The sequence below is a fragment of the Xyrauchen texanus genome, chromosome 9, assembly GCF_025860055.1.
Source record: "Xyrauchen texanus isolate HMW12.3.18 chromosome 9, RBS_HiC_50CHRs, whole genome shotgun sequence".
NCBI lineage: Eukaryota > Metazoa > Chordata > Actinopteri > Cypriniformes > Catostomidae > Xyrauchen > Xyrauchen texanus.
In genome coordinates this window covers 1,222,493-1,235,492 of record NC_068284.1, presented here as the reverse complement: position 1 = coordinate 1,235,492, position 13,000 = coordinate 1,222,493, and the positions used below count along the sequence as shown (strand labels likewise).

Sequence of the window (13,000 nt, the reverse complement as noted above, 5' to 3'; positions counted from 1 at the left end):
TAGTGCCCAAGTGGGAGGGTCCAGCAGAAATAAAAAGTAAAACCGGGCCAATAAATTACACTGTGTGCTGGTGTAACCCTCCAAGAACCGATGTAGTAAATGTGGTTAACCTGAAGCGCTATTATGGACGCTCTCCTCCTATGCCGCTGGCTGGGGGGGGATTATGTAGCGCAGCCACATAAGTATGGAATATATATATATATATATATATATATATATATATATATATATATATATTGCTGTTAAAAATCTAAATTGTTCTTAGAAAACAGCCTTAATTAATATATGTTATTTTCCTGTGTTTATTGCCAAGTTAAGTGTTTTGAGTTCCCGTTTTACTCACGTGAGAGTTCTGTTGCGTCGCTCCAGGGAATTCCCCGTGACGTCACTCCAAATCAGCTGTATGACTTTTTCTTCTGTTTAAAAGGAGTGACACGTTGATGCGACACGTTGATGCTCAAGGGATAAGCGATCGATCGCGCAAAAAACCTCCACCATAGGCTGTTATAGACTGTGAACGAGAAGACATTGTGGGATTATCTTTTTTGTTGATTTTTCACCCTTGGATTTCTTCACAGAACAGCGCTGCTTCACAACGAGCTCCCGGTTTAAAAACATAACAACCGGTGAGGCCGATTCAACACACACACACACACACACACACACACACACATAAACAGGACATTGTACGGGACTCCTATAGTCAATTCATCCATTTTCATTCACCTTTAGTATTTATCTTTTTTCTTGCTTTCTTGTTTGTCTTTTGTACATTTGTATATATTTCTGGATTCACTTTGTTTTTTTTTTTCTTCTTATTGTAAATACACCTTGGGTTTAAATCGAATTGTTGTCTTCCTAGCCTTCTTTTTTTTTATAAACTTCCCATCACCATACAAACTTAGGGTCAAGACCATATTTTTGTTTGTGTATCATCTCCTATAAATCTAGGCTGAGCATTACAAGGCGTAATAGAGACTCACAGCAGTAGTAGTGCATACTCTTTCACCCACCGGATTCGTAGACAGCCCAGGATTGATAAGGGTGGTTAGGAAGGGATGATAAATATATCCTTTGCCCATTTTCAGGCCATATCTGTCTTGTCCTACATCCACTATGGCTTCAGCAGCTCTTAGGAAGTCTAAGCCAGCTATAATGGGAAAGGCCAGGTGAGTATCCTTCATTATATAAGTCTCCACTATGCATACCTTATCATGCCACTTATAACATACGGTTTTCTGGCTAATAGCCTGGTGCACTTTTCCATCAGCCATAATGAACCGTTGAAGGGGAACTGGAGGGGCAGGATTTGCTTCCCCTCCTAATTGTCTCCACAGGTTTTCCTGAATAAGGGTGTACGTGCTCCCTGTATCCAGCACCGCCTTCATCTCTTGTCCTTTTATGGTTACAGGCACTACCAGAAGGGAAGTTATAGGGTGTGGTTGTGCAATGGACAATCCTGCTAGACCTTTGGATGATGGGCTGAAATTTGACAAACATATCAATACAGTGGTCAAATCATGTTTCTTTCAGCTTCGACTTTTAGCTAAAGTAAAACCTATTTTGTCAAGAAAAAATTTTGAACAATTAATTCATGCTTTTATTACTTTGAGATTGGATTACTGTAACTCACTATACTTTGGGATTAGCAAGTCAGCTTTTTCGCGGTTACAGAGAGTTCAAAATGCAGCTGCAAGACTTTTAACCAGGACTAAAAAACGAGACCACATTACGCCTGTTTTGCGTTCTCTTCACTGGTTGCCCGTGCGTTACCGAGTGAATTTTAAAATTCTTCTTTTGGTGTTTAAATCATTAAACGGTTTGGCCCCTTCTTACCTCTCGGAATTACTAACTGAATATCGTCCAGTTCTGTCTCTCCGGTCTGCTAACCAGAGATTGTTGTGTGTTCCAAAGTTGAAGCTGAGGCGCAGGGGTGAACGGGCTTTTTCAGTAGCTGCTCCAGACTGTGGAATGCACTACCCTTGTGTATTCAGCTCTGCATCATCGTTGTTTGTTTTTAAATCTAAGCTAAAAACGCATCTTTTTGAACTGGCTTATATTCAATGAGAAAGTGTATTGTACGTTTTTTAAACTGTTTTTTATTACAGTTTTTATTTTTATTATTGTTTTATTGTATTGTATTGTCTTATGTCTACTATAGTATGTGCAGCACATTGGACAACCTCGGTTGGGATTAATGGTGCTATATAAATAAAATTGACATTGACATTGACATTGACATTTGGAGGTATTCCGTTCAGGTGGTTTTTTATTCACCTTGTCTTTACCATTCAAATCACCCACTTTCTGCCAGTAATCTTTTGCACCCATCCAGTCCTTCTCCACCATAGATCCCACCTTCACCAGCTGTTCCACAGATTTCACCGTCCCTCTCAGACAGCCCGCAACCCTTGGATTGATGTTGTTCAGAATTCTGCTCACCATCTCATCTTCTGTGATATTAGGCTTCCATTTGAGGCACAGAGCTCGGTAGTCATAGGCGAAATCTCTCAATCGCTGACGTGGTTGCTGCACCAGGGACCTCAACTTGTCTTCCACTTCAGTGAGGTAATCCTCTGGGAGAAAAGGAGACATAAAAGCATCTTTGAAAGATTGCCAATCTGTTACCTTGGCCTTTTCTGCCTTCCACCAGCTCAAAGCAGGTCCTTTGAGCACTGTACTCAGCGTGCCAACCAGCTCCACACTAGGAAGGGGCCTGATGTCCAGATAATTTTCACATTGCTCAATGAAATGGAGTACGTCCGATGTCTCACATGACTCCCCGAAGGAAGGAAATTCCAGCCGTATCGGGGGTCTCCCACAGAAGGACGAGATACTGGGCACAACAGTAGAGTGAGGCATATTCGTTAATGGAGCTCCAGAAGTGACATCATAGGTAGCGTTGACCCTATTGGCAGGGGGGACTTTACCTCTCGATGCTGGTAAAGGAGTTCTCAAATCATTCACCGTAGATATAGAAGGTGCAGGGTTAAAAGTCTGTATTTGAGAGCGAGATGGGGTACTGGTGAATCTTAACTTTTTCATTTGATTCTCCCATCTGGCATCTCTCTGCAGAAAACAGTCAGCCACCGCTCTTTCCAACTTCTCTATAGACCTCTGAAAATGATCTTCTAAATCTGCTAAGCCAGCGTCCACTGCCTCCCGGAAACTGGTTTCTCTATTAAGGGAACTATCTACAGACTATTTAACTCCTGTTCATTATGTTGTATTTTATCACTAAGAGCCAATAAATCCACCTTAAGTTTATCAACCTCTGTTTGCATTGTTTGTACAACATTTACATTCACTACATCTCTTTCATCATCATCATCATCAGAAATATACAATGAACTCAGCATAGATGTTATTTCAGCTGCTGGATTACGTCTGGTTACAAATGGGCCTGCAGTGAAATCAGCTGCTTGTGCTTCATCAGAGCTACACCTTAACTCATTTACATCAGTTTCATCAGTATTTAGATTCTGATTAATTACTCCTCCATTTACGTGTGTCTCTTCCTCCATATTTATGGACACAAAAAAAACACTAACAAAAAGAAACAGCACGTAGTCCCCGTATGGGCCACCACTATGAAACACTCCACAATATTAAAAAGTTGAATATTAACAAAATAATGGGAACAAAAGTTCCATTTCTATTTAAACTATGGAGTAGAAAAAAGTATTACTCAATACTGATGAATAAACAATCAACCCAAGTGTATTTACAAAACAAAAGAACATTTACAATAATACAAGGCAATCGCATGTAAGTGATGTGTATGTATGTGTGTGTAAAAGTATCATCCAGCGTGCACAGAGTTAAAGGCAGAGTTCAGATCAGCCTCACCAGTAACTTTGTGTAGTCCGTGAGCAAGATCAAATGAAGAAGATAACTGGCTTTAGTCCTCCGATAAAAGTAATCCAGGCTACGAGCGCAACGAAAATACTCCACTGAGGAACAGCGACCCCGCGCTTCCAAGTCAGTCAGCAATAATCCAACAATGAATAGAAAAGTTTGTGAATGAGAGTACGCTCTCCCGAAGACCGGCATACCGGTTCCTTATATGGAAACTCAAAGTCTCTTACTGTTTACATGACAGGTCATCACGTGACGCGAAGTCACGAGAAGTTATCACGCGAACAGAAATCGGGGTCAAATCTACAACAGCTAAGGCAAATACAGCATACAGGGGAAAGCAATAAAACTAATTGCATATAATTACTAAACGTACTTAGTTTTTTGTCATTAACCTTATTTAAAAACTTCCACTTATGTGGCCACGCTACAATATATAGTGCCATGACTGACAAAAAGTGTATCCTGCTGAACCAGCCAGGAATCAAACCTAGAATCTTCTGAACCGTTGTCAGACATGTTGTCCATTGCACCACTGGGCCACCACAATCTAATTTGCTGCTTCCAGAGTGGAGGGGTGCCCATTGATGTGGAATGTTTGAAATGTGCCACTTTCCTGAGTGTCATGAAAAGTGTGGAAAGAATGAAAACTACACTTTTCGGCGCTCCAGGATAATTGCAGCACATTGCCTTTACCTGGAAAGGAGAAATTGTGACAACCACAATGCAGCAGTCTTTGACCGCTCAGCCAACCTGGCACATAAGAATGAAATAATTTGCCACTTTCGAGCCATACTGAAGGACAGTGAGCTATAAGCTAAAGGTTTCACTGCTAAACAGGTTTCTGCAACATGCCTCGTTGGTGCGGTTAGGCAGTGTGTCAGTCTCATAAGCTGAAGGTTGTGAGTTTGAGCCTCAAACGGGGCAGAGTGAAGCTTAACAGTTTGGTCAAATGAGACACTTTTTTCTCACAACACAGCATATTTGACAAGCATCTTCGGATCCTCTGGAGGGCTGAAATGTATCAGGACCTCCCTGGTGGTCTAACTGTTAGGATTCTGTGCTCTCACTGCTGCAATCTGGCTTTGATTCCCATTCAGGGTAAAAAAAAATGTCCAAGCTAAAAGCTGGCATCTAAGACACATAGTTGAGTTTGAGGGAAAGGCAATTAGTGCCTCCACGATTCAAAAAACAAGTTCCTTCTAGACATAATCAAAATAGCATCCTAAGGACAAAAGGTTGCCTGTCTACAGTACTCCTTTCTACCTTCTGAGTTACAGTGGGGTATGGGAAACTATGTTGCATGTTCCTAATTTACCCAGCTACCTGTTATATTAGATTGGGCATATCTAGAGCCATGACTGACAAAATAGACATCCTGCTGAACCAGCCAGGAGTCAAACCTAGGATCTTCTGATCTGTAGTCTGACATGTTGTCCATTGCACCACTGGCCAACCATGAACTAATTTGCTGCTTCCAGAGTGGAAGGGTGCCCATTGATGTGGAGTGTTTGAAATGTGCCACTTTCCTGAGTGTCATGAAAAGTATGATAACTACTTCACTTTTCAGGGCTCCAGGACAGTTGCAGCACATTGCCTTTACCTGGAAAGGAGAAATTGTGACAAACCACAATGCAGCAGTCTTAGACCGCTCAGCCAACCTGGCACATAAGAATGAAATAATTTGCCCCTTTCGAGCTATACTGAAGGACAGTGAGCTATAAGCTAAAGGTTTCACTGCTAAACAGGTTTCTGCAACATGCCTTATTGGCGTAGTTAGGCAGCTCGTCAGTCTCATAATCTGAAGGTTGTGAGTTCAAGCCTCACACAGGGATGAGTGAAGCTTATCAGTTTGGTCAAATGAGACACTTTTTTCTCACAACACAGCATTTTTGACAAGCATCTTCGGATCCTCTGGAGGGCTGACATGTATCAGAATCTCCCAGGTGGTCTAACTGTTAGGATTCTGTGCTCTCACTGCTGCAATCTGGCTTTGATTCCCATTCAGGAATCCACGCTAAAAGCTGGCATCTACGACACACAGTTGAGTTTGAGAGAAAGTCAAGTAGTGCCTCCATGAGTCAAAAAACAAGTTCCTTCTAGACATAATCAAAACAGTATCCTAAGGACAAACAGTGGACTGTCTAGAATACTCCACTCTACCTTCTGAGTTACAGTGGGGTATGGGCTACTATGGTGCGTGTTCCTAATTTAATGGACGTGTTGTCCATTGCACCACTGGCCCACCATAATCATATTCGCTGTAGGCAATAATTATATTTTGTAAGCTTCATACACATGAACAGATTGATTTCTCACTTATTCACCATTAATGGTCCCATTGAGATTTGAAGTCGGATTGCTGGATTCAGAGTGCTAGCTACTACACCGTGGAACCTAAAGAGGATGGATCTTCAGTCTAATTCTCACCCACCTTAGTCATTTCAGCAACACTGGCAGTTTCCGAAGCACTCTTCATGTTGACATATGCCTGGAGAACACAGAGCGAGAGGCTATGAGAGCCTTTTGAGGCCTTTAACTCCCCCTGCAAAAAAACTCCCTTAAAGTCCCCTCTGTAGGTGATAGCGGGAAAGAAACTGCAATCTAGGTGTGATTAGCACCAGGCAAGCTGTAACTAATAAGCACCTTAGCATTGATTTCCTGAAAATCTAGTAATAAAAAATGTGAGGTGCAGTACGCTACAAAAAGACAACCTAAATCCAAGAAGTCCCCTGCTGCAGACCTTCCTCACAAACCAACTGCACATGGTATACAGTGGGCTCGTCCAGGATTTGAACCCGGGACCTCTTGCACCCTAAGCGTGAATCATACCCCTAGACCCATGGTTGTCAAACTGGGGTACGCATACCCCCAGGGGTACGCGAAAAAAGATCTAAGGGACTGTTCGTTTTTTATTTAAGGGGCTACCGGAGGAGTTTTGAGATCTGTAGTCAAAAAAGACTTGACAAAGATGTTCAGATAGCCATTGTTTTTTTTACAACCAAACGACTAAACTCCTGCTTTCTCATCTTACTAGGGCTGTAACGATAGACCAAACCTACAATTCGGTTCGTATCACGATTTTTGATTTTAGATTTGAAAAAAATCATGTTTTCGGTGCTGATGCAGTGGTGATGCGTTCATGTAACATGCAAGGGTGGCGCTGCCAATAAAGTATCTAAAAGCTGCCACAATGAACCGGCAAAAGTAATGATTATGAATATGTCAAATATAGCAAGGAGACATTTTAATTGTTTATTAATAAACAAGTGTTTGTCAGTGTCGGCTGCAAAGATGAAGTTGGCGATGTTGACTCGCGATCTTCAGTAGTGAACGCGCCAGAGAGAAATGCACATTTCATACGGATTACATAAGCAGAGAGTCTGATTTCTTTCGTTTTGAATTGTTCTGTGAAAAAGTAGCCATTTCAAGTTTTCTATATATTTCTCAGGCCTGTGAGGCAAGTACCTTATACGCTGTGTTTCGGTTCATTTATTAGACGAGAGTACAGTTCATGCGCGGCGCCTCCGTGTCATGATGATCTATTTTCTACTATATTTACTTCTTATTTATTAAATCCAGGCAATTGGTTGATGAAACATTGATTAAAATTAAGATACAATTAATAAAAAACGAAATTCACTTTAAAGAAAGTTTTAAAGTCACTTTCAGAGTGGTCATGTCCGTAGGCTAACGGAGAACTGTCACGTCCGTAACATTGTTTTTTCCTCATAAATGCGAACACGAAAAATTTTATAAAAATAATATTTTAAGTTCTGTGGAGGCCGACCCTCATCCGGTGGGTAGTATTACTTTTGTTTTGCGCAGTGTAGTTCATAGAATTACTAAAACATATTTTGCCACCTAAAAATTCAAGATTTTTTGTGTCACGTCACATGTGTAGGCTATTTCCCTCATATTAAATATAAAACGCATGTGTAGACTGATATTTTTCTAATGTCTGGAGCTTTATTAAGGGAGTATGGATATATAAACAGACGTTTCAGTATTAGATGCATTTTCTGAGAATTTATATTTCAAGTTTTGACTGCAAATGTCACGTCCATAACGCTGGAATTGCCCAATTTTAAATAATTTATCCTCAACTAGTTTTTTGGCGTAGGTCTACGTATTTTATTATATTAACTTCTACTAATAGTAATTTAAAATTGTGGTAGCCCTACAACTAACACATCACACTCCACTGTTATGGTGGCAATTTCAGTAGATTTATTCACTAACATTGTTGTGGAAACACAATAAGAATGGAAACTAAAATATGGTAGTATCGTGCTACAGCGCACATTCCATCAGCTACAGTTCTGGGTCCTCAGTCCCAGTACTATAAAACTCGACGTAGCCTACCTTCACTTCACATGTTAATGCAGCGGTAGAGTTACACTCACATGACACTGCACTTATTCGCAATCACAAAAGTTCATTATTTGCTCGTGCTTTAAAGCTTTGCCGGGCAAACATTTCATTGGCGTTCTGTTCTGACATGATCACACTTTTTCTATTAACAAAATAATCGAGAGTGGAGATTGGGTGCATATCTGTTTAAAATCATTATATTCAGCACATTTGTATCATATGTTGACTTTTGATGAGATTTGTATCATATTTTTATGATTATTCACTATTCTCTACAAAATTGATAAAAATAAATATTATTAAATAAAAAAAAAGTTGTTGTTAACAATTGGTGGTGTTGGGGGTACTCCGGAAAATCTATAATGTCTCAGGGGGTACATGCCCGTTAAAAGTTTGGGAACCACTGCCCTAGACCAACGAGCCACCTATTTTGGATCTATGTGCTGCAAAGTACCTGCCAATGAAAATCCAGAATATATCTCTACTTGACAGTATAAAAATTTGTCATCAGCTGAAAGTTGAGCACTGAAAATATGCGGCCAGAGTGTTCTAAATGCGCATACTCTGAACACGCAACATGCTCATACTCTTGGAGTTATTTGCATTAATTAGGTGGCAACACTTGCAATTGATTTGTTGTTGTCATAAAAAGTGCAAGAAAAAGGGGTAATCACAGGTTAAAAACAGTAGATGAAAGTGGAAATATCAACAGTGGATGTTGTGGTTCGATTTAAGTTGCACTTCCTTGCCTCATTGGTTTTATAGAGCAGAAAGATCGTGTAGGCAATAATTACATTTTATAAGCTTCATACACATGAACAGATTGATTTCTCACTTATTCACCATTAATGGTCCCATTGAGATTTGAAGTCGGATTGCTGGATTCAGACTGCTAGCTACTACACCGTGGAACCTAAAGAGGATGGATCTTCAGTCTAATTCTCACCCACCTTAGTCATTTCAGCAACACTGGCAGTTTCCGAAGCACTCTTCATGTTGACATATGCCTGGAGAACACAGAGCGAGAGGCTATGAGAGCATTTTGAGGCCTTTAACTCCCCCTGCAAAAAAACTCCCTTAAAGTCCCCTCTGTAGGTGATACCGGGAAAGAAACTGCAATCTAGGTGTGATTAGCACCAGGCAAGCTGTAACTAATAAGCACCTTAGCATTGATTTCCTGAAAATCTAGAAGTTTCCAAAGCACTCTTCGTGTTGACATATGCCTGGAGAACACAGAGCGAGAGGCTATGAGAGCATTTTGAGGCCTTTAACTCCCCCTGCAAAAAAACTCCCTTAAAGTCCCCTGTACGTGGGAAGAGAAATATCATAGAGCACTGGAAAATTTCTAACAGCAAGAATTAGCCATTCATCCATCTTTCCGTTACTGCAGGAGCTGAGAGAGAGAGAGAAAGGATCACGTGAGCTCTCCCGTCTTCTCTCCTATTGGCTGTCGCGTCCGTTAGTCGCTCCAAAGTTTAACTTTTCTCAACTTTGTCGCGTCGCTGGACATGCCCACATCTAGCGCCAATGGTCGCGACAGCTCGTATCGCCGGAAGTTGCTGTGCTCGCATTGAAAATGAATGGTATTGAGTCGCTGTCGTGCGCGATGTCGCTGGCAGTGTGTAGCATTGATTTCCTAAAAATCTAGAAGTTTCCGAAGCACTCTTCGTGTTGACATATGCCTGGAGAACACAGAGCGAGAGGCTATGAGAGCATTTTGAGGCCTTTAACTCCCCCTGCAAAAAAACTCCCTTAAAGTCCACTCTGTAGGTGATACCGGGAAAGGAAGTGCAATCTAGGTGTGATTAGCACCAGGCAAGCTGTAACTAATAAGCACCTTAGCATTGATTTCCTGAAAATCTAGTAATAAAAAATGTGAGGTGCAGTACGCTAGAAAAAGACAACCTAAACCCAAGAAGTGCCCTGCTGAAGACCTTCCTCATAAACCAACTGCACATGGTATACAGTGGGCTCGTCCAGTATTTGAACCCGGGACCTCTCGCACCCTAAGCGAGAATCATACCCCTAGACCAACGAGCCACCTATTTTGGACCTATGGGCTGCAAAGTACCTGCCAATGAAAATCCAGAATATATCTCTACTTGACAGTATAAAAATTTGTCATCAGCTGAAAGTTGAGCACTGAAAATATCGCGGCCAGAGTGTTCTAAATCGCATACTCTGAACACGCATAGCGTTCTCATACTCTTGGAGTTATTTGCACTAATTAGGTGGCAACACTCGCAATTGATTTCTTCTTGTCATAAAAAGTGCAAGAAAAAGGGGTAATCACAGGTTAAAAACAGTAGATGAAAGTGGAAATATCAACAGTGGATGTTGTGGTTCGATTTAAGTTGCACTTCCTTGCCTCGTTGGTTTTATAGAGCAGAAAGATCTTGTAGGCAATAATTACATTTTGTAAGCTTCATACACATGAACAGATTGATTTCTCACTTATTCACCATTAATGGTCCCATTGAGATTTGAAGTCGGATTGCTGGATTCAGAGTGCTAGCTACTACACCGTGGAACCTAAAGAGGATGGATCTTCAGTCTAATTCTCAACCACCTTAGTCATTTCAGCAACACTGGCAGTTCCCGAAGCACTCTTCATGTTGACATATGCCTGGAGAACACAGAGCGAGAGGCTATGAGAGCATTTTGAGGCCTTTAACTCCCCCTGCAAAAAAACTCTCTTAAAGTCCACTCTGTAGGTGATACCGGGAAAGAAACTGCAATCTAGATGTGATTAGCACCATGCAAGCTGTAACTAATAAGCACCTTAGCATTGATTTCCTGAAAATCTAGTAATAAAAAATGTGAGGTGCAGTACGCTACAAAAAGACAACCTGAATCCAAGAAGTCCCATGCTGCAGACCTTCCTCACAAACCAACTGCACATGGTATACAGTGGGCTCGTCCGGGATTTGAACCCAGGACCTCTCGCACCCTAAGCGAAAATCATACCCCTAGACCAACGAGCCACCTTTTTTGACCTATGGGCTGCAAAGTACCTGCCAATTAAAATCCAGAATATATCTCTACTTGACAGTATAAAAATTTGTCATCAGCTGAAAGTTGAGCACTGAAAATATGCGGCCAGAGTGTTCTAAATGCGCATACTCTGAACACGCAACGTGCTCATTCTCTTGGAGTTATTTGCACTAATTAGGTGGCAACACTTGCAATTGATTTCTTCTTGTCATAAAAAGTGCAAGAAAAAGGGGTAATCACAGGTTAAAAACAGTAGATGAAAGTGGAAATATCAACAGTGGATGTTGTGGTTCGATTTAAGTTGCACTTCCTTGCCTCGTTGGTTTTATAGAGCAGAAAGATCTTGTAGGCAATAATTACATTTTGTAAGCTTCATACACATGAACAGATTGATTTCTCACTTATTCACCATTAATGGTCCCATTGAGATTTGAAGTCGGATTGCTGGATTCAGAGTGCTAGCTACTACACCGTGGAACCTAAAGAGGATGGATCTTCAGTCTAATTCTCAACCACCTTAGTCATTTCAGCAACACTGGCAGTTCCCGAAGCACTCTTCATGTTGACATATGCCTGGAGAACACAGAGCGAGAGGCTATGAGAGCATTTTGAGGCCTTTAACTCCCCCTGCAAAAAAACTCTCTTAAAGTCCACTCTGTAGGTGATACCGGGAAAGAAACTGCAATCTAGATGTGATTAGCACCATGCAAGCTGTAACTAATAAGCACCTTAGCATTGATTTCCTGAAAATCTAGTAATAAAAAATGTGAGGTGCAGTACGCTACAAAAAGACAACCTGAATCCAAGAAGTCCCATGCTGCAGACCTTCCTCACAAAACAACTGCACATGGTATACAGTGGGCTCGTCCGGGATTTGAACCCAGGACCTCTCGCACCCTAAGCGAAAATCATACCCCTAGACCAACGAGCCACCTTTTTTGACCTATGGGCTGCAAAGTACCTGCCAATTAAAATCCAGAATATATCTCTACTTGACAGTATAAAAATTTGTCATCAGCTGAAAGTTGAGCACTGAAAATATGCGGCCAGAGTGTTCTAAATGCGCATACTCTGAACACGCAACGTGCTCATTCTCTTGGAGTTATTTGCACTAATTAGGTGGCAACACTTGCAATTGATTTCTTCTTGTCATAAAAAGTGCAAGAAAAAGGGGTAATCACAGGTTAAAAACAGTAGATGAAAGTGGAAATATCAACAGTGGATGTTGTGGTTCGATTTAAGTTGCACTTCCTTGCCTCGTTGGTTTTATAGAGCAGAAAGATCTTGTATTCAATAATTACATTTTGTAAGCTTCATACACATGAACAGATTGATTTCTCACTTATTCACCATTAAAGGTGCGTACACACTGCCAGCGACTTTATCGCTGCAGGTCGCCATTTGCTGGCAGTGAAGTCGCTAGTGGGTGTTCCCACTACTGGTTGCCTAGTAACGTTTATAAATGACATTCACGGATGTCATTCCATTGCTGTTGACAGCGAATCTCTTTTCTTGCCACTAAAAATAAATATTTTGGAGGGAAAAGACTAAATATAAATGGAATCAGTACATAAAATGCTTTATATCAAAGATGAATGCGAAACAAGGCGTGCTGTTTGCCATAGCGGCTGTTTATCTGCGGCGAAAATTCAAATGCCGGTCTGTCTGGGTCCATAAAATCCCGTGATCTCAGATACACCTTTCCACGCAGTATTTTTCTTAAAAATGTCCTTGTACGTGGGAAGAGAAATATCATAGAGCACTGGAAAATTTC

General features: G+C 41.1%; 2 non-coding genes across 2 annotated transcripts; both read right to left on the bottom strand.

The window, feature by feature from the left end:
- Nucleotides 1–11,144: 11,144 nt before the first annotated feature.
- On the bottom strand, nt 11,145–11,216 carry trnap-agg (transfer RNA proline (anticodon AGG)). The gene has a single exon. It is a non-coding gene; the product is annotated as a tRNA-Pro (tRNA).
- An 869-nt stretch (nt 11,217–12,085) lies between these two features.
- Nucleotides 12,086–12,157, bottom strand: trnap-agg (transfer RNA proline (anticodon AGG)). Its single transcript has one exon. It is a non-coding gene; the product is annotated as a tRNA-Pro (tRNA).
- Between the last annotated feature and the right edge of the window lie 843 nt (nt 12,158–13,000).